The 19,640-nt window shown below is 38.1% G+C and overlaps 1 protein-coding gene across 5 annotated transcripts in view; it reads left to right on the forward strand.

Moving 5' to 3' along the window:
- FOXP2 (forkhead box P2) overlaps positions 1–19,640 on the forward strand; it is a 417,694-nt gene that overhangs the window by 41,715 nt on the left and 356,339 nt on the right. The window lies entirely within an intron of this gene.

The following is a 19,640-nucleotide window of genomic DNA, read 5'->3' on the forward strand; positions in this document are numbered from 1 at the left end:
TGAAATGAATATTTTGAAGGAAAGATCATGCTACTGTGAAGTAACTAGATACATTCCCTGTCATGACATTTCATATTGCCCTTTACCTACACTCATGTGACAAGAGTATTTATATATTGTCAAATATTATTTGAGAAATCTGTTTCGAACTTGTGTAAATCTCTTTTATAAAGACTTGAGTTATCACTGTGTCAGTTTGTATCGATCTGGTTGATTCAGAAATCTCTTCAGAAGCAGTTTGCATTATTGAGGCAAAAAGGCTGCTAATGATGCAACAGAGATTTGTCATTCTTCTTGGCTTATGGTAAGAAAAGGTCTTTTTGTTTGCCTTCTCAAGATGAAATTTTTGCATAAGAAAGTCACACCTTGACAATGTTGTTTGATGACTGAATACATCTGGATCACCTGTCTTATTCCTGCATCAAGAGGGTACAGGGGACCATGGTGACTAGATCTTCTTCAACAACCTACTTAAATGGTCACAGACTATATTAGGATTCTCTGTAATAAAGAGGTAGAAGCACAATAAAGCCTGATGCATGGACATTTTGCTTGAGAGTACCCTGGTTGAGGTAATTCTAGAGCCAGACATTGTGCTGCAGCCTACTCGCCTTCTGGCACCAGGACTTGGCAAGAGACAGCAGACTCCAGGGAATGTGGACTTTCTCTGCATCCCTCTTAACTCCTTTTCCCTGGAGGCAGTTACTGTGTTCAGAAAAGATAAATGTTTGGGATTCAATGACCAGGATCTTTACACTTTTACAGGAGTGAAGAAGTAAATGCTTCATTTGCACCATTGCAGTTTCATCTTTTAAATCTGGCTATTGGAGGAGATTTCACCTGTTCTGTATTTCCTCTCTTTGCACACTCAAGTCTGCACTGTAGTGTCTTCTGAGGCACAGGGCATTGACAGAATATTCTTGCTAGTCACTTCAACTATGATAGAATCTTCCAGTCAATATGTGGTGTCCATTCTTCTGATAAGGAGTTCATCTTGATTCCAGACAATCTGTCAGGGACCTCCTCTGATCCTCCCCAAATGATCCACATGCCCCCTTCAGGCAGTCTGCTGAACAGTGTAAACTGTAGTTGAGATTGTAGGCAGCTCTAGATACTGTTTCTGTTAGGTCCTATCAAAGAGGCAGGCAGCAGGACCAATGCATCTCAGGATCTTAGTTTTTCTTTGCCGTCTGCTACCTTAATGTGTATTTCTGCTGGTTTTTTTTTGACAGATGGACACGTTTCCTAACATCTTGATATAACAAAATGCCAGTTGTTTGGGTACTGCACATAACGAACAATGTCTGTGTGATGCAGGTCACTATGTATCCCCACTCCTCTGTCCTTTTTCAGACACTCTTTTCATGAAAGCCTGCCTTTTCTGTGGATGAGTTTTGTTTCACATTGCGGATGCCTTACAGCCAATTCCTGGACACCCTGTTAGAGTTGATTATACAGCAGTTATTTTTTGCCAGAAGAAAGGGTACCCTATTCCTATGGCTGAAGTTCAGTATGGGTTTAGGTAGCATTTGTTTGACTGTTTGGTAGGCAGTCTGTGGCTCTTTAGTATTGTAGGTGCATATTTTCATATAGTTTTAAATCTGACCCCTTGTCAATAGTTTATTTTCCTCTTAGATGATAGCTGTGTTCACTTCTAGGTCTTTCTCTGTAACCCTTGAAATTTTCATCATGGTGTGGCAATGATTGCTGTTAACTTCTTATGTCTCTGTGTGCCTTTTTTTCATTTACTTTTACAATTGTTTGCTTGATAAAAGATGGCCCAAAGGTGCAAAATGGGAATCTCCAGAAATGACTCAGTCTCTTTCCAAGCATCTGGGTCCTAAGGTGAACACTTGAATCAAAAATTTTATTACTGCAAATCCTTGGGATCACTGGAGGAACCGTTAACTCTCAATTTATGAGAACTCTTTTGTCTGTGAACAGATCCTAGTCTGTACTTTCTTTTTCAAATTATGTGCTTCCCAGCTAACCTCTGTGACACCTTTTGCCACACGTCACCTAGCACTAAGTATGTCTCCTCGCTGTTTGCTCTCAAATTTTGTATCCTTTCAGCAGGCCAGATATCATTTCTCAAAATATAGCAAACTTTTGCTATGGTGGCAGTACCCAGGCCAGGAGACAGTGCTGTTCCAGTTCTGTCCCTGGTCAATTGTGATTCCTGGTAAATCCTATTTGGCCTGGGGATCCCATAAGATCAGTCTCCTCATCAAAAGGCTAAGGTTTATGCAGGAGCATGAGCCTCATATTACTTGTTTTGAATTTCAGAGTGCTTCTGAAATCCATCTCCATGAGATTTTCAGGCTCTGGACATCATCAAAGGATGGTGTGCCTGACCAGAAATCTGCAACAACTTTATTCCATAAAGGCTGTATACAATGGATCCATAGGAAAAAGAATCAACTGTTCTTCCTAATCTTTCATCTGTCTGTCAGGTCCATCAAACAGTCACATTTCTTGAGAAGTGCAGGAAATCTCTTCTGGTTACCTCATATGCATGTTTCCAAGTGGAAGTCAGCCCAGCATAAATCTATTTTACATCCCATGGTAGCAGGAGATGGTCATGGTTCTGCTGAAGATGAGGTCGTGGTACAGTCTCTCTCAGCACAGTCTTGGTACCATGCTCACTTGAACTATTGGAAGGATTTCATCCAGTTGCTGTGTTGCCAGGAATTGTGGCCATAAGAAGTCAGAGTAGGGCCCTGATCTGTCATTACAGTTCTCCAGAATATGAGACTTAGAGGATCTGGATTTTCTTCATTTTGTGATGAAGACCAGCAAGATCTCGGCTGTTTTGTGTAATCATTGCCCACAAATTAATCTGTCCGACTTTTTGCCATTTTCCCAAAATTCCTCCACTGTCACTGTGTGGGTGCTGGAGATTTCTGAGAGCTTTGTGAGTGTTTTGCAAGTACTGTGTGAGAGTGTTACCCTTTACTTCAGTCAGACCGCTCCCTATAAATACTAGAGAGAAGTGTTTGCCATTTAAAAGCCCATCTGTCACCCATTTCTGCTCATGCCTACTGAAACAGTAAGCCTCAATTTGTCCAGTGGCTGGTTTGATTTAAACCCAGCCAGACACAGCTGTGTGGGACTGCCATGTAACCTGTGAACTTGCCCACTCACGAATCCATCTTTCCATGAAGGTGCAAGAAGAGCGAGATAAATGCAGATCTGTATTTTCCATACACATTTTTTTTGAAGACTGGATATGTATGGAGAAAAACTTCATTTCTCAATTTGTGGCTGCATTTTATTTTAAAGTCCCAGTTTTTCCTCCTAAATTTCAGACCTGCAAGTTCATCAAGTGTCATTGAGACACTTGATGTCAGGGCAGCACAAGTGAGTACTATGTCTTTGTAATCACAGATTCAGCACCCAAGTGGCCCTTTTGGTTTATCAGAGTGGTCAGAGCCTTCATACCTGTTGCTGAAAGCAAGAAGGGTTTCTCTGTGGTTATTGTCCTCTTACTGAACAGAGATTGGTGTCAAGATTTGCAGTGAATGGCCAGAGCAGGATCTTTCAGCTTGATTGGGACTTTCCTACTGAAGCCTAAGTAATTGTTGAGTGGCCACATGGAAATGCATCCACATCTTCACCAGGCATTAAATGGTGTCCGAGACACTGATGACTGATGGCATTGCTGTTTGCATGGAGGCCTCTGAGGTAATTAATTCTGCTAGGTAATTTATGGCAGACACTTAATGTCTTGGAGTCACAGTGTGCATGTATGTGAGAACTGTCATTCAACTGAAAAGTGTAAACTTTACATATGTTATTTTTAATTTAGTAATTATCCTCATCTGTATTTGTGTTTGTCTGTTTTTTTCTGTCTCCTTCGGGGTTCTTTGGGGTTCTTATGTATTTCTCTGTGATTGAGAAGGAAAGAGAATGCAACCTGGAATGACCTTTTCGCTATTCTCACTCACTCACCATTAAAGGAGACTTTCTTCAGTTCTGCAAAGGAGAAAATTTCTCTAATCTCAAGCAATAAAGTGTTTCTCAGAGTGTGAAAATACCTGTGGATTACACACCATGAGAAATTCCAGTGGCTAGTAAGTAACCTTCAGCATTCTCAGAATGATTTTGAAAAACTGGAAAGGCTAGAAGCCGTGTAAGCTTTGATTGTAGAGCACAGTACTGCGGCGCAGGAAGGTGCGAGGTACAGTATGTACCAGCACAATTTCAGCCCAGGGTGTCCTTTGATAATTAACAGTGCTACCATTCCATTTCTAGTGGAATCTCTCTGTGTGTCAGCAACAGCACCAAAGAGAAGAGAGAAGAAAGAAAATGTACACAGCCCCTGATGAATACTGCTCTCCCCTGTGAAAACAGAATGGCAGCAATAAAGAGATTGTGTAACAAAATCTCAGTTCTCTTTCCTATCCCTCTCCCCTTTTCTGTATAGGATTGTGCATTTACACTGAGTCCAAAGAAAGATAGTGGATACTATTCTTCTGTGCTAAAAATAGCAACGACAGCCTATTTCAGCCAATTAACAGAATACTAATGTCTAACATGGATGGACAAAGCTGACTTCTTGAATCCTCCAACAGGAAATAAATATTCTGTCTCTTAGGAGACATCATTCAGTAATAGCTGTCTCTGGACCTCATGACTTCTTATTCTCAAATCAGTTTGTCCTCTACTACCTTCTGTTCAGCTTCTGAGTTTGACCATTGCCAGTATTGCTCTGAATGTCCTGAAGGAACAGGTGACCCTTTTTTTTCTTAAATGTAATTTATTCTTGAAGGCTTGGTCCTTAAGGTTAGGTATAACCTTGGTATTTGGTTATAATGGCAAATTGGTCATCTGCCAGTCATCTTCCGTTTGAAATCTAACACTGATTTTTATTTGGGTATTGCATGTTCTCTCTGCTCAGTTGTAAACTGTGTGCTGTTTCATATGGGAGACTGACTTCAGAAGATAAATAAATTGAAAATATGTTATTGTTGAGCACTGAAGTAGGGGAGCTTTAAACAGACGGGCATAGAGGTGATGGTTCCACTTAGCAGCATGATCACATAGCATGTAGTTAAAATATATGCTTACTGGAGTATATTGTTACTCTGTTTCGTTCAGTATTATGTACATTCTTCTATCCAATGTAAAAGATTTGAGCCTAGATTTTAAAAATGCCTGTTAAATTGTCTTAAAGAAGCAAACGTAATTAACAAATCTCGGTAACCGCAGGAAGTTGTAGACTGAAATTTAAGCAAGCCTAAGTATATTTTGCTGGATATAGGAAAATCATTGATGACTACAAGAATTATTTCTAGATAACATAAGACCTGCACTTACAAAGAGAAGGAATGTTAATCAATTGTAGGATCATAGAGAATAAATTTTTGCTTTCTGAAGTTGTCTTCCAATGTAATAACTGCTCTTCTAACTTCCTTTTGGTTCCCATGTATGATATTTTGAATTGTAGTTGTTCTGTTGTTCTATGAAGAGGTGTACTGGGCTCTGCCTATCCTGTTGTCCCTCAGAACATCTGGTGCTACCTCTGCACATTGCTTGAGCAGTTGTGATAAGTGTGTCTGGTCACTTTTCTTCAACTTGCCCTCAACACTAAATATGCTTAATATTAAAAGTAGATTAAAACAGGAGGACTTAACGTCATGCTTTAGATACAAACATGATGTGAATAAAAGAAAACAAAAATTCTAGTTTAAATTGAGTGGCCTAGTGTTTCTTCACTTACTGTGACCCTCTACTTAAATTCCTCGAATCATGCCTCAAATTGTGATTCTGTGTTTATAACAAGTTGTTTTGCAAGTGTTTCCATCCCATTCGAGGAGCTGTGGCTTTGGGAAGATAAGCAGATCTGGGAAGCAGCATCAAAGTTCTTGCCCTCTTTTATCACGTCTCCCGTGGTACTGGCATTCAAATGGACACATAAAGACAAGGAAAGAGGTGAGATGGAGGGGACAGGATTCTTCCACTACCAAGATGTGCTTACCTTTTGGATCTCTCTTGTGTTCACACCTTCCTCCTGTATAAAAGTCTTTAATATTCATTCATAAAAAATAGTATTAGTAATAGTTGCTTTGATGCTCTTCAGACCAACAAAATGATGTGACACTGTTAAAACTCAGTATAGAATACAAGTCAAACCCAGTTAAAAAATCTTAGCTCTGTGACTGTGAAGACCATGATCTGATGCCAGCTCTTTGTAGGCATCCTACATGGTGAGCTTGGATGCATTAGTTAGCACTGAGGATGACCCTTACAGCTTGGTGTGAACGTGCACAGTCTTAGTCTTTTTTCCCCGACTTTTACTTGGCTTTCTGCACCACTGCTTGTTACAAAATGAAGTCCTCTTTTTTTTCTTAAAAAAGCACCAGTTTTTCATCTCAGTCTCAGTCCCAGTTATTTAAAGAATGTTACATGTGTCACCTGTCAGAATCAGAATGGGACAGTAGGATGAATTTGGTCATTTCAAATGTATTATCAGATGCTTTTAGAAACTCAAGTAAAAATCAGAGGCATCAGAATGTGTGAAGTTCTCATTATTTTTGATATTTTTAAAACCTTGTCTGTAGTTTGAAGACTTCAGGTATGTATTTTTGAACTTCACTCCATCTCTCATATGAAGTACAGACTATTTTTTTTGGGGGCATGACATTCCTTTACCATTGCATGGGATGTATGAAAGCTGGTATAAAAATATTTGTAATAACATTTTGAGAACTAGCAACAGAATGACTCTGAGTTGTAAACATATTACTGATCTAATCTAAAAAGGTTTAAGCTAGTAAAAAAATCCTTCTTACAAGAGAAGTGGCATATTTTTAGATCTGTTTTTTAATAATGGAATTCTTTCTATGTGTAGAGCTTCTTGACATACCTGTGAAATATTATAGCTTAGAAGGTCTTTGACTGCTGGGTACTGTGGACAGCAAAAAGGAGAAATTTTAAGGATTTTTGAGAGAGTAATCCCTTGGCATTAAACATCATACCTTACTTTTTCCCAAGTGTTCTTGTCTCCTGCAGCTACCCATAAAGTCCAGCACTTTACTGCCACCTAAATTTTCAGTTCTTGTTGTAAATCTCCTTGTTCAGTAGGAACCTGTAGTGTTTCTTCATTCTGATAAACATAATGATAAAGAATATGGATGGAAGGAATGAAAGTTCCAGGAGAGCTTTCACACAGCTTGTGCTGTGTGAAAATGATTTCAGCATAGTGAGTTGATAAATATACTTCTATTTTTTTGTAGTTTTATATGTGGTGTTAGTTTTCTGCTGACTTGTACTGTTCTGAAACAGTCCAGTCAGCAGTCCAGTAAACATGGGAGGGAGCAGGCTCAAAGGAAGGAGGTCATGAAGGACTGTACTCAACAAGGAGATCAACTTCAGCTGTGATAGGATTGCACCTGGAGTCACCTGTAGAGCTGTTGTGTTAAAGTCTGCTGTGGAGCTCTCTTGAAGGCAGTTCTTACAGTTCCAGGATTTCAAAGGACAGAAAGTAAGCCTGTCATGTGATAGGAGAGATTGTTTGGTATTGTGGTAAAATGGAAAGAGAAACTTGGACTCTTCTTCCCTGAAGAAAATTTCTCTAGTGTTAGGTTATTATTTAAGGCATTGGAGTTTACATGATACATTGGTGTCATCATATTGAAGCTTTAATTTGCCATGATGCCTCAGTTTGCATTAAATAAAAAATATCTTGCACTTTTCTAGATATTGCATGTCATAGAGAATCCATGTCTTCTCAGTACCACAGTACTGAGTACATAGTGAACTCACTAACTCCGCTATCAAGTGGAAAATATAGATGCTTCTCGGGAAGAACTGCAAGTAAGAAATTGGCCTGTGTTTTACTGTGAGTAATGAGAATCAAAATGGGCTGAATAAACAATTGGATTTGCAACCAGGAGATGCATCAGCAGCTTGATGTGTGTCTAGGTCTGGACCTACAGCCTCCTGGAGATTCTTTGACGATATACAGTAAGTATTGTCTATTGTAGGGTCTCGGGTTGCACTTGGCAGTGTATAAGAGCTTGATAATAGCTTACTCTCAGAAGCCACATTTCCATAAAGGAGAGTTTTTATATTCAAGGTTTGAGTTGGGAAGTCTGGGTAAAAAGTCCTGTGTTCTGAAAGCATAATGAGGTTTAGTTTCAAGCTTTGAACGCTTCAATATCTGCTTTTCAGGTTGTTCTTGATGACAAAATGCTTAGTCTTCATTAATTTGGAGCTGGGGTTAGCCCGGAAACCTGTCAGTGTTGCCAATGAAACCTGACTCTGCTACTTTCATAATTTTGTTTTGCCCATCTGTTATCCCCTATGATTTTTCACCATTACAACTTAGAAGATAACCTTTAGATAATGTCTACCTGGGAATCTTGCTTGCAGTATATTAGCAGGACCAAATTATGCTTAATTCTCCAAATGTGTGCCCAAATACCATCTCTCTGCTCTTTTACTTTCAGGAAGTGTGAGGACTTTCATTCAAAAACTCATTAAAATGATGAGTTCTCGGTGTTGAACTGGTGACAAAGTAGTCTTATTCCTCCTCCCTATTTTTGCAATTTGCTTTAAAGCAGGTTGAAAGTAAGCACAGTATCCAAGTATGTATAACTGTGTGTAAACTCTTTGGTAAATCCAAGAGCAGTCATTATAATGAGACACATGATCTCTCATTGAAATGCTCCTTTTTTCCTTTTATTGTTCTCTGTTTCCTCCCCACCTCATTTAAGTACATAAACAAACAAATAACTTAAAAACCCAGTGCTTATTTCCATTGTGTAAACTGGAAGGAAGTAGTACACAAATTTAGATACTGTTTACTGTGAGACAGAGTAGCATTTTGACTGTAATGCTCAGATTGTCTCCTGATCAGTACAGAGTGTGTTAGGTGGTGGTGAGAGTTACTGAATCTTTATATGTACGCTTTTGGTAAATAAAGCCTTTTGTTGGACATAAACCAGCCATTTCAATTAGAGGATGCTGTGAAGGCACCTGACTCTATAGGGACCATCTAGGATCTGTCATGACAATGGGAAGCCAGGATTGCAGTATGTGTTGGAGCTACCAGTTAGCCAATGCTCTGATAAGGTATAAAGGACAATAGACCTGGCATTTTCTGAGAAGTAAGCCTAATCAAACTGTTGGGAATAAAAAAGCTCTTGTACTTGAGAAAGTAAAGAGGAAATATATGAACAAACTAGAAAGTTCATTGTAAGTGATGAACTGTAAGAAATCACTTCTGGAATATAGTCCCACAGGCAGCTGATCTCTACTTAAAATACACTGTTGTTCTTTAAGAGAGGGGTTTCCCCTGATCCCCTGTCTTCAGCTCGCCATCTCATTCTGTCTTCTCACATATGTGGGCTTGCCACCTCTCCTCAACTAGATCTGGAGCTTAGCAAAACAGCAGAAAGCCTTGAGTGTGCTTTGTGACATTTCTGTGAATTGAATCCGCTTACAGGGACATCTGAAATAACTCTAAACAGCATAAGGTAAGCAGCAGAAGCCAGTTGCTGAAGTGGGAAGGCAGGTGGAGAAGAGGTGGGGAGTGTTCCCTTTGTGGAGGTAGTGAGGTGTTAAGCCTGCTTGCCCAATCTCAAGAAACAATTGTGTGAGCAGTGATTGGCCTTAAAAAAATCACCTGCATCATTGTGAGCTGTCACTCTATCTCTTGAGGACAGTGTTCTTGTAAAACAGTGGGCAGAGTGGGGTTTACCCAGATGGTTATCCTGAACCATAAAACCTACTAGTAACAGAGTTTGAAGTGTAAGAAACCAGGAGTTGTGGTAGTTTGCTCAAAGCGAGGATGGTGTTCATGTAGATGGAGGCTGGAATACATCTGAAGACAGGAGCTTCTGTGTAATTTGACTTGGGTAGCTGAATTTCATATTTACTGTAAGACCTCATGCTTAAAGTATTTCACGTGCACAGTTGTATTTTTGGTTTTGTTTTGTTTTTTTTCCTGAGGCTCAACCACTTCATTAGTTCCTTCCAAACCATATTTTTGCTGGCATGCACATCATAGCAAGTCATCAGTGTTTCCGACTCAGCACTTCTCCTGTTTCCTGGTGATACACCACATGATCCTGCAACACTTACCTCTTACATGAAGTATAATTGCACTCTGTCCCTGCTCTGTACACTGGAATTGCAAGCTGGTGTTGAGTTGATGCTTCATTTTCACAAGTCCCTGTACGATATACATTACTGTAGTGTCTGAACAGCCATGTTGATGAGGTTGCTAAATTGTCAAAAGATTTGCTAAGTGCTTTAAGTGTTTACTTAGATACATTTCATAAACCACCAAAAGAAAACTTTCTGCTTTCTACATTTAAGAGGGATGTATTTCTATCTGACATAAGCAAATCACACACATGTACTTATTTTGTCTTTAAATGCCAAGGTGTTTTCTAAAAAGGAACAGGAGTTTTGGTGCTTTGTTTTTTTTTTTTTTTTGAAAGAGAATGATATTGATCAAAATATTTACTCCGTCTCTTTGCTTTTGGTAGTCTCTTTACTTTTTTGTTACAAAATAGCAAATTAAGTAGATTCTGAAATCAGCACAAGACTGCAATTCTGATATGAGGAGATCAAATGGCTTCAAAGCTCCCTGTTTTTCTCTTCAGAGCAGTGATAGCATTGAATTGTTAAATTGTTATTTGAGAATGAAGTTCCACTGAATTGTGTTGTGTTACAATAAAAATAAGGTAAAATAGTAAATGGTCTGCAATTCAAGAAGGTCATTGGTTTATTACTTTTAAATCAGACCTTCAAAGAGCAGAACCTGGATAACAGCTTCTGTTTTTAAATAAGGCTAGTTTTAGCATAAGAAATGGATCTTTGAAGAGGTGTTGACTTATTTAATTATAGATATTTAATAATGCTGTTATTAAAATAATGCTATTGATATATGGATTGATTCCACATTCTGAGAAAAGAAAGCACTCAAAGACATTCCTCAGTGTATAGGACTTGCCCTGATAAGGGGGCCAAAACCACCTTTATGATGTCTGATTTTGATTTAGGATACTTACTGAAGGGGGAAAAAAGAGTAAAAACAGAGCAATGGATGGAGTTAAGTATGTATTTTCTTCTGGTTTTTCCAAGTTCGGCAGTGTTGTGTGGCACTTCTCTTTTCCTTGCATAGTGGAAATTGCTCGACTTCCCTGTGGAGTTTAGTGTCACAGAACAATGCAGAGGGAGATGCTAAGGCAGGTTCTTCTGTGGAAGCACGAGGAGGTGATTTATATTTCTGAGCATTGCGTGGGGCTAAATGATGTTTGGTGCACCTCTGTGGAGAAATGATATTTATCCACATAACTGCATCATTGCTACTTTAAAGCTGAAACTTTTTTTTTATATAGTCTCTGACCTTTAGTCCATTTATTCAGAGGGAATAGAAAAAAGATACATGTAAGTAGACAGCAGCCATTTGTTTAAAACAGTCTTTTTGGTTTGTAGAGTTTTAATATAATTGAAAATTTCTGTATTCCTTATGACTGTTACCTCCTTGACTTGGTCATCTCTGTTTCCATCTTGCTGTCAGTCATTTACAGTATATATGCATATCTGCACTTTGAAGCTTCTTCCTGGTAGGGTGCCATGCTGTTGTAAATTTAACTGACCCTAGGAGTATTGGTCTTTGATAGCACATAAGAATAGGATTTATGGTTCTGAGTTAATAAAATATGCTGATGCCACTGTAAGCCCTATTTAGATAGACAGCAGTAATCTCTGTTGAGCAGTATGAAACCGTCTGTCTCTAAGTAGTGGAAACCAAATAGTTCACAGCAAGGTTGTACCACATCCAGAGATGAGAAAAATGTGTCTGAAGTCAGAGGAGTTTTAACTGCATGGCTTTATTTTCTTGTGTAATTGCATTCTTTCTCCTGAGCTAATACTGTATATCGTGTCACATAAACAAGATATCCAAAGTGCACGGAGGAGAAGGTGCTTTTTAAAGTTCATACCATACCTTATTTTTGTAAGCTTTAGCACAAGGAACAAGGTTCTTCTGAATCTACAGGGTGAATCTGAAGTATATGGAATTGGTGTTAAAGGTGGAGTATGCTGTGTTCATAAAAAAATCCCCGTTCAGTTCAATAGTGAGGTATGTTAAGAAAGCTGAATTTATGTGTTGCAACATTGTATGTTTTGTAGAGTATTAAAGTGCTGTTTCCAAGTTTTTATCTTTCATGGAAGGAGTTGATAGAATTATATTTTTGGAAAGATAACTTTGAATTTTTAATTTTTCTATTGTGTTGGAAGTATTTGACATTTAAATACATGGTTGTATTTACATATGTTGCATTTTCATTACAGCTAATCCTCTTGAAACTTGGTTGGCAGATGCCTTAAGCAGTTCTGTAAAATTGGGACAGATAGAGTATTCTGAAACCTTGGAATCTAATTGGAAATAAAGAACATTTTATAATTGTATTTTTCAACTTTCTAAGATTCCTGCTTTTAAAATTTGAAAGAAAATTGCCATATGTAAACAATAAGGAAACAGACTTTAAGACGGAGTTTAGTATCTAAAAATTCACTAGTTGACACCTTATTTTAATATAAAATATGATTGCTAAAGATTTTATATGCTGCAGACATAAATACTATCTCTGTATGCTATGTAATAAATTAAGTAAGTCTATGTGAAGAATCCATTCTTTGCATTATGAGGCACTAATTTTTACAAAAGGCAGGAATTTTCAATATTAAGTCTAAATGGTTGCTTTATAATTTGAGAGTACAATAAGAAATATAAGTATTATGTTTTTTATAGTCCACAAATACGTGCTCTCTCTCTGTGTGCTGGTATTTTTGTCTTTATTTTTGGGGCTTTTAAAAACAAATATCCTCAGCATTTCTTCAGCACCATTTCCTAGCTTTTAAGTTATTCTTATGTTGAAAATTACAGCTAAATGAAACCAAACCTATTTTGTTCTGTGTGTGAAATACGTAACTTAACAAATACCCTTAAGTTCATGGAATTCAATGTTAGTAGTCAGTGAATTTAAACATTTGAAGTACAAGAAAAAAAAGCTGTAGAGATACCCATTGTAAAGCTTGACATACAATCTGGACTCGAAGGTTTTTTAATTGAAGTTGAATTTTTTTTTTCAAACTCAGATTATATTATGTTTAGAAAAATATCTAGCAATTCCTTCTCTCTTCCAAATAAAATTTGCTTGCAGTTTACTCCCTCTCATGATTCATCCTAACAGAGGCTGGATTCATCCATCCAAACATCAGGTACTTCACTGATGCTCCTTAACCAGGCCAACACTCTCGCTGGCTTCCTGTCTGGGGAGAGGCACAGGCTCTGCTGAGAGCTCTGTGCTAGGTGGTGATTACATCCTGTTTTGAAGTTTAAAGTTAGGTAGAATGAACCTTATTTTAGTTTTGCATAGCAGTGGGTAAAAATGGTCCAAACCTAATTTCTGTGACCTAATTTCTGTTTCCAATTTACTGTTTGACTCTCAGTTTGCTCCTTGTTATACCTTATATATTTACTTTTGTGTCTTCTTTTAATCTAAGTAGTTCCTCTGGGGTACCTGTTTTCCCTGGCAGAAGTGTAAAAGGTTCTCCAACTTGCTCACATGATAGCTTGTCAATACATGTATTCTTGCAAACCTTTCACACCTTTTTTTCTGGTGAGTTGCTGTGTGGTGGCAGCAATTAACATTCAAGTGTCTGATGGCTGCATTGAGCTGTCTCTGGTTTCCTTACAAAGCTCATCTCTTTTGAAAAGCACTGAGTATAGTGGGAGTGTAAGCTTCTAAATTTATTTACTAGATTTTTCTGCACATGTGTTTCTCATGTGTTTGCAATTTGTTTTTGGCCACATTGAGGTCACGAGTCTCCTGCTTTTCATGGTCTCCTGAAGGAGGGAGGATTCCCTCTACAGCCATGGTAGTGTTTTAAAACTGGGTTTGATGGATATACTTGTTACTGCTTTGTAAGCTGAAGCCAGCCCAAGACACAATATCTGATCCTAAAATATGTAACTCATTGAAATGCTGTCAAGATAAAGAGCAGTAGGTCCTGAAGGATATATGAGCCCTCAGCTCCTGCAGCTGCTGTGTTGAAGAGAGCTGTTCTAAGCTTCAGGGAGACAGTGAGAGTCCACCCTTGTTCCTAAATGCCAACAAGGTGTGTAAAGATTATTTCTACCTTTTTCTCTTGGATGTCATCGTTATTATGCAGGCAGCTGGCTTCTAGATTTCCACTGGCAAGGACAGAGGTATTTTCTTACTCCGGCCCCTGAGCTTCCCCTGAGTGGCCAAGTGGGTGGCCATCTCTGCCATGCCAAGGTGGCCCTGCCTGCGAAGGATGTGGCACCTGCATCCCTTCCATGCCAAAGCAGCGTTGCCTGCCAGGGATGTGGCAACTCCATCCCTGTCGTCCCAGGGCGGCCCTGTCTGCTGGGAATGTGGCACCTCTGTCCTTCCCATGCCAAGGCAGCCCTGCCTGTCTGGGACAGGGCACCTCCATCCTTGCCATACCATGCTGGCCCTTCCTGCACAGGATGCACCATCTACAGGAGTGGAAGGTGGCAGGTAACAAGGAAGCAGTTAAATGGCTTACTAAAAGAAGACACAGAGTTAATACTGTCTGCTACTCATCTTTGATTTTCGTGAACTCATACATAGGATCCAGTGAATCGGGAAGCAGGATAAAGGTTATCACAATTTTGATGTAAATACTTAAATGGCTAATCTATTTCTAAATGGTTATGTTTTTAATCTCAAGCCTCTTTACATGGCTGAGCACGTTTTTTTTTTCCCTAACCTGACTTTGTTTTATAGGGAAAATATTTCTGATCAGATTGTTTAAGCTCTGAGCTGTCATGTAAATATGTTCTGTCAAGTATATAATACACATTTAAAAAATTGTCTAAATATTTATGCACTTGAGAGGATCACTGTAGCTCTCAACAGACAGTTGCAACCTATTGAGTAAATAAATTGTATTTCTTTTTTTTCAAGTCTGCATTGGTTTTTGTGAGAAATTTTAACTGTTTGAAAGATCACTTGAAGAAAATTCTTTAAGGTAGTTTTTTTTATTCACTTTAAAAAAAAGTAGCTTCAGCTCTGCCTGCAAATACATATGTGCATATGTAGATATTTAAAATAAAATGCTTCTCTTCTAAAAACTAAAGAACTAAACACAAAGTGAATGAATTTACATGTGTTACCACATTTAAAATTATCATTAGAAATGTTGTGAAGCACATTCTCTGTTGTTTGAAATTTGCTTCCAGTATGTGCTCCATGAATTGTTGTGGGGTTTTGTTTTGTGTTTTTTTTTTTTTTTATTTTAGTAGTTTTCCTGCCTGGATTACAGTGATAAGATCTGTGGTATTCTGACTCCAGTTAAAGAAAAAAAAAAAAAAAATCAATGAAATTCAATGGATCAAAGACGGGTAATTTTCCTTCATTTTCGGGTAATAAGCTGTATTTTTCCACCCTTGTATGAGAAGGAAAATGATTTATGCTAAAGTTTAGAATGCAGTTAGTTTGTAATCAGTAAGAATTATAATATTTGTGATTTAGATATCAGGCAAAAAAATGCTGTAATAGTAAACACCTCAGAAACTGTTGGCCAATTAAAAAAAGACCTCATAATTTAAACTGGTGGAAGTATGTTTTAGGTGCTAGTCTGTATAAGTCATAATAAATTGTATTATCCTTTCTTTAACTTTGTACAATAATGAAGTATATCCAGAGAAAGTAAAGCTGTGATTTTAACATCTTTTGACAAGCACACTAGACTGTAGAAAGAGCATCCAAGTTGGGGCTCCGGGCATATGGTGCTACCTTCTGCTAGCATAGCTCCAGAACAAGTCACTGTGTTCACCAAGGGGTCATGTTTAGATTCTCAGGTTCCTTCCTCTGATCTGCGGGTAAAAACCCCACAGTTAAAAATCAGAACATAAACCACAAACCTCACTTCCCTGTGATTCCTTCACTATGCAGAGAACACAGAGAATCTCTGAAATGTTTCGCTATCAGTTATGTTTTTTCTTAAGCCATTCAGTAAAAGGCTTCAGAGAAGTTAAGCTAAACAAAAAATGTGTTGGTTAATTATCCACAAGCTAAACAGTGCTGTAGTACTACAAATCCTGGAATTAGCCTATGTAAATATTTATAGTTATTTCTTAATTCTGAAAAGACATATAATAGTGTTTTAAAAGAACAGATGTTTATCTTGTGATGTGAAATCGTTGAAGCACTTAGAATTTAAGTATGTTAAAAATATTATTTAAATGCTCATTTCATGAATAAGTAGCAACTCCCACAAACTTACTTTTCACATCTTCCTAGCTTGTCTTACTTTATTTAGATTTAAAGACTGGTATTTGTAACAGATAATCCAAGTGCTGTGTATCTTGGGAATTCAGCATATGGATGGGGATACGGAAGGCATTAGTTATATGAGATTTGTTGACCAGTTTTTAATTCAGATTGTCATTTTTAACACACGGCAGTGCAGATGGTAAAGTTTTGACTGTCCATCAGAGCCCCAATGCCACGGGAACAGCTGTTGCTTATAAATCTTTTTTACATGCTTTAGGTCAAGAGTAGTCAAACCTGTTAGAGCACCTGCTTCTACATATGCAAATCTGTTGTTTTGTCATTTTATTAAACGAGGAAAGGTAATGGTCTCTCGTGGCTGTAAGTAAGCCTGGAACATAGCCCATATGAAATGAAATCTAGCAAAAAAGACAACTGTGGTTTCTGCAGTATAGCCATGGGACGCTGCTTCTGTTTGGAGGCTTTGTTTCTGGAAGACTGCCTGTAATTTGGAAGGAGGGTAGAAAGACAAGTATGTGTTTGGAGGCGAGAAGAAAAGGGAAGGTGTTTGCTGTCATTGACTGTAGGGTAGTTGTGAAGTTTGACATGCCCAGAAGCTAGCGGGTGCCATGTGGGGCTCCCCTACACTGCATACCTCTGTTTTCATCATCTGGTAAGCCTGCAGCATGATTTCCAGGCACTGGAGCATACAACATGTCTACTTCGGTTTGGAGCTGATTGATCCGCGGTACGGAACATGCTTGTGGGATCTTCCCTTTCTATAGAAGAACATAAATGATTGAAATGCTTTCTTAAGAAAGAAAAGTATCATTTGTTTATATACTTTGGTGCCTAGCAAAAAAAAAATTCCTGTCAAACGGCAGCACACTGTGAGAACGACGGTTTGCTGCACAAGGTTACACGTGGGTTGTGGAAACTTTTAAACTGTTTGTATTTGTTTCATCTATCAGATATATAGAGAGTTTATATCTTGAGGAGGAAACTTCATTTATTGCACTTTGCTAGTAGGGCTGTGGCATGTAATAGAAATGGCACTTAAAGACTGCTTTTTTTAAGCAAACTGACAGAAGATTTTATCCTGCACTGCTGTAGATTGCTGTGGGGGAGAAAGGGAAATAGTAAAATTGATGAACAAATGTTGCATGCTGTCATTTCAGATTATGTTGTTTTGCTGTGAAGTTGTTGCTAATTTTTTTCAAAGATACTGTAAAATTCCGTGGTTGTGGACAGCACCATAATAGTGCTGTCGACTGTGTTAATTATTTCATTCCAAGGCTAGTTTGTCAACAGTCTCTTAAGCCACCAGTAAAAAATGCTTTTTGAACATTTTGTGGAGAAAAAACAATACTGTCCTGACCTTTTGACCTTGTCAGCTGAGTTTTCCCATTCTGACACTAGGCATTATTTTTGCAAAGGTTGGAAGTTTTAACTCTTCAAGGATCCAGATACCATTTTTATTGGGATATTAATTCTGGTGGGTGCTAATCTCATCAAGATTTGCAGACATTTTCCTTCATAGGCCATTCTGATTTGTAGCTTTTTCTTTTCACAGCAGTATTAAATACCAAACCTTCTCTGATATGGAAGTTCATTAGAGATATGTCTTTGATGGCAGCCCTTTCAGGGCTTCGGTTTCAAATACCTTGATGTAAAGCTTAAGAAGCCATTGTGTTGTAAGCCCTCCTTGATGTGTCTTATTTAGATCTGCATAGTAAATCAAGGAAAGTAAATAACAAGGCAGCAGATGGAAGCATGGAGATAAGACCAGTGAACAATTGTATTTGTATTTTGTTATGATGTTGACAGGAGCTAAAATTCACTAATCTAGTTCAACTGATCTGCATTTCAAAGAAATCTCATTTAGCAGCAACTTGAAGGTTTGGAGGATAAAGTTCTTTTATTGCAGCTTTTATTGCATTCTTTGCTAATTTATCTGGTCAAGATTTAGCCTTGCTTACTTAAAGCAGCAAGCATGTTACAAGGAGTCTTAAATACTACGAAAGCATTAATGTCTAGACTATGAACTGAAGGTAATTACATATCCAGCCGTGAATAGGCTACGTTTAGGAAATACTGTTGTCCAAATGGAATTGCAAGAGAAATGCAGATAAGGTGTTTTCCCGTTTTCTCTAAGTGTTTTTTATATATTTTTTTTTATTGTGAGGAAAAAGAGTACATAAACAAATCTAAAACAATTAAATATAAAAATTAGAATGTCTTGAACTGTGAATTCAGTCATACCTTACTTTACTGCTCTGTTTATAAACTCATAGCTCATATTGAGATTTCAGTTAATGATTACCAGCCTGTATTTATTGAACAAAACTGTTAAAAGGTGGACAGCAATTGTTTTTATGTGCACTATCAATGAAGTAGACAATGTCTGTATAAGTTATGTGCTTTCTGCTAGCTAAAGCATAGCCATGTCATCTGGAAAAAAAATGTCATAAACATGCTGTACAAATAAATACAGTAATGATTAAAATGAAGAAGGATATAAAGTAGAATTTAGGGTCTCCATTTGGTATTTTTAAAAAGTTATTTAATCTTAAGGCCAAAACCTAGTATTTTATTCAGTTTTGAGTTTATAGTACAAATAGTAATGATGGACTGTTTAGAGAGTTGATCAAAACTGTGTGCATACCTTTGTATGGATGTAACAATAATGTGGTAAAGCGTGCCAATCCAGTGTACATCCACTCTGATAGTGGGGCCCAGTTCTCTAACACATGTAAATCAAAACCAACAGCTGCTGTGTTGTAATACCATGATCCTTGTTGCCCTTCTGCAGCCTGTCCTTTTTGCAGAGCCCACACCTGTGCATGAGGACTGTGCTTCCATCTCATATGTAGTGCGAGTCCTCACACCTCTTTGTAGTGCGTCTTAGGCTGGAGAGAAGCAGAGGGGAGGCAGCTGGGGAAAGCAGCATGTGTTAGGCTGCAGCAATACTTGATAGCTTTTGATTGCTGGAGTTCTGTAAACTGATCAGATTGTGAGGTGGTTAAGTGCTTCTTCAGTAATAGTGTTGACTTAAGCATCTTTTAGTTCTTTCTCCTTGTTGCTGTACCTCTGGCAATGCTCATAAAGTAGTTTGTGGGTCTGCAAAGTGAAATCTGTAGGTTTGAAAACATCTTTTATTTTACCAGGTTACTTTTAATCTAGACTGGTTCCCCAGATTGTCTGACCATGAAGTTCTGTGCATAGATGCCTTGGCACAGTGCAGTGGCCAATGCTGGAAAAGGGGAAATAGTGCTACAGCTGGGGTGAGCTTGCTTAGCAGTACAGGCCAAGTACCATCGTGACTCTGTGGTTCCACCTGTATCCAGGCCGCAT

The sequence above is a fragment of the Colius striatus genome, chromosome 1, assembly GCF_028858725.1.
Source record: "Colius striatus isolate bColStr4 chromosome 1, bColStr4.1.hap1, whole genome shotgun sequence".
In the NCBI taxonomy this organism is placed as follows: Eukaryota; Metazoa; Chordata; class Aves; order Coliiformes; family Coliidae; genus Colius; species Colius striatus.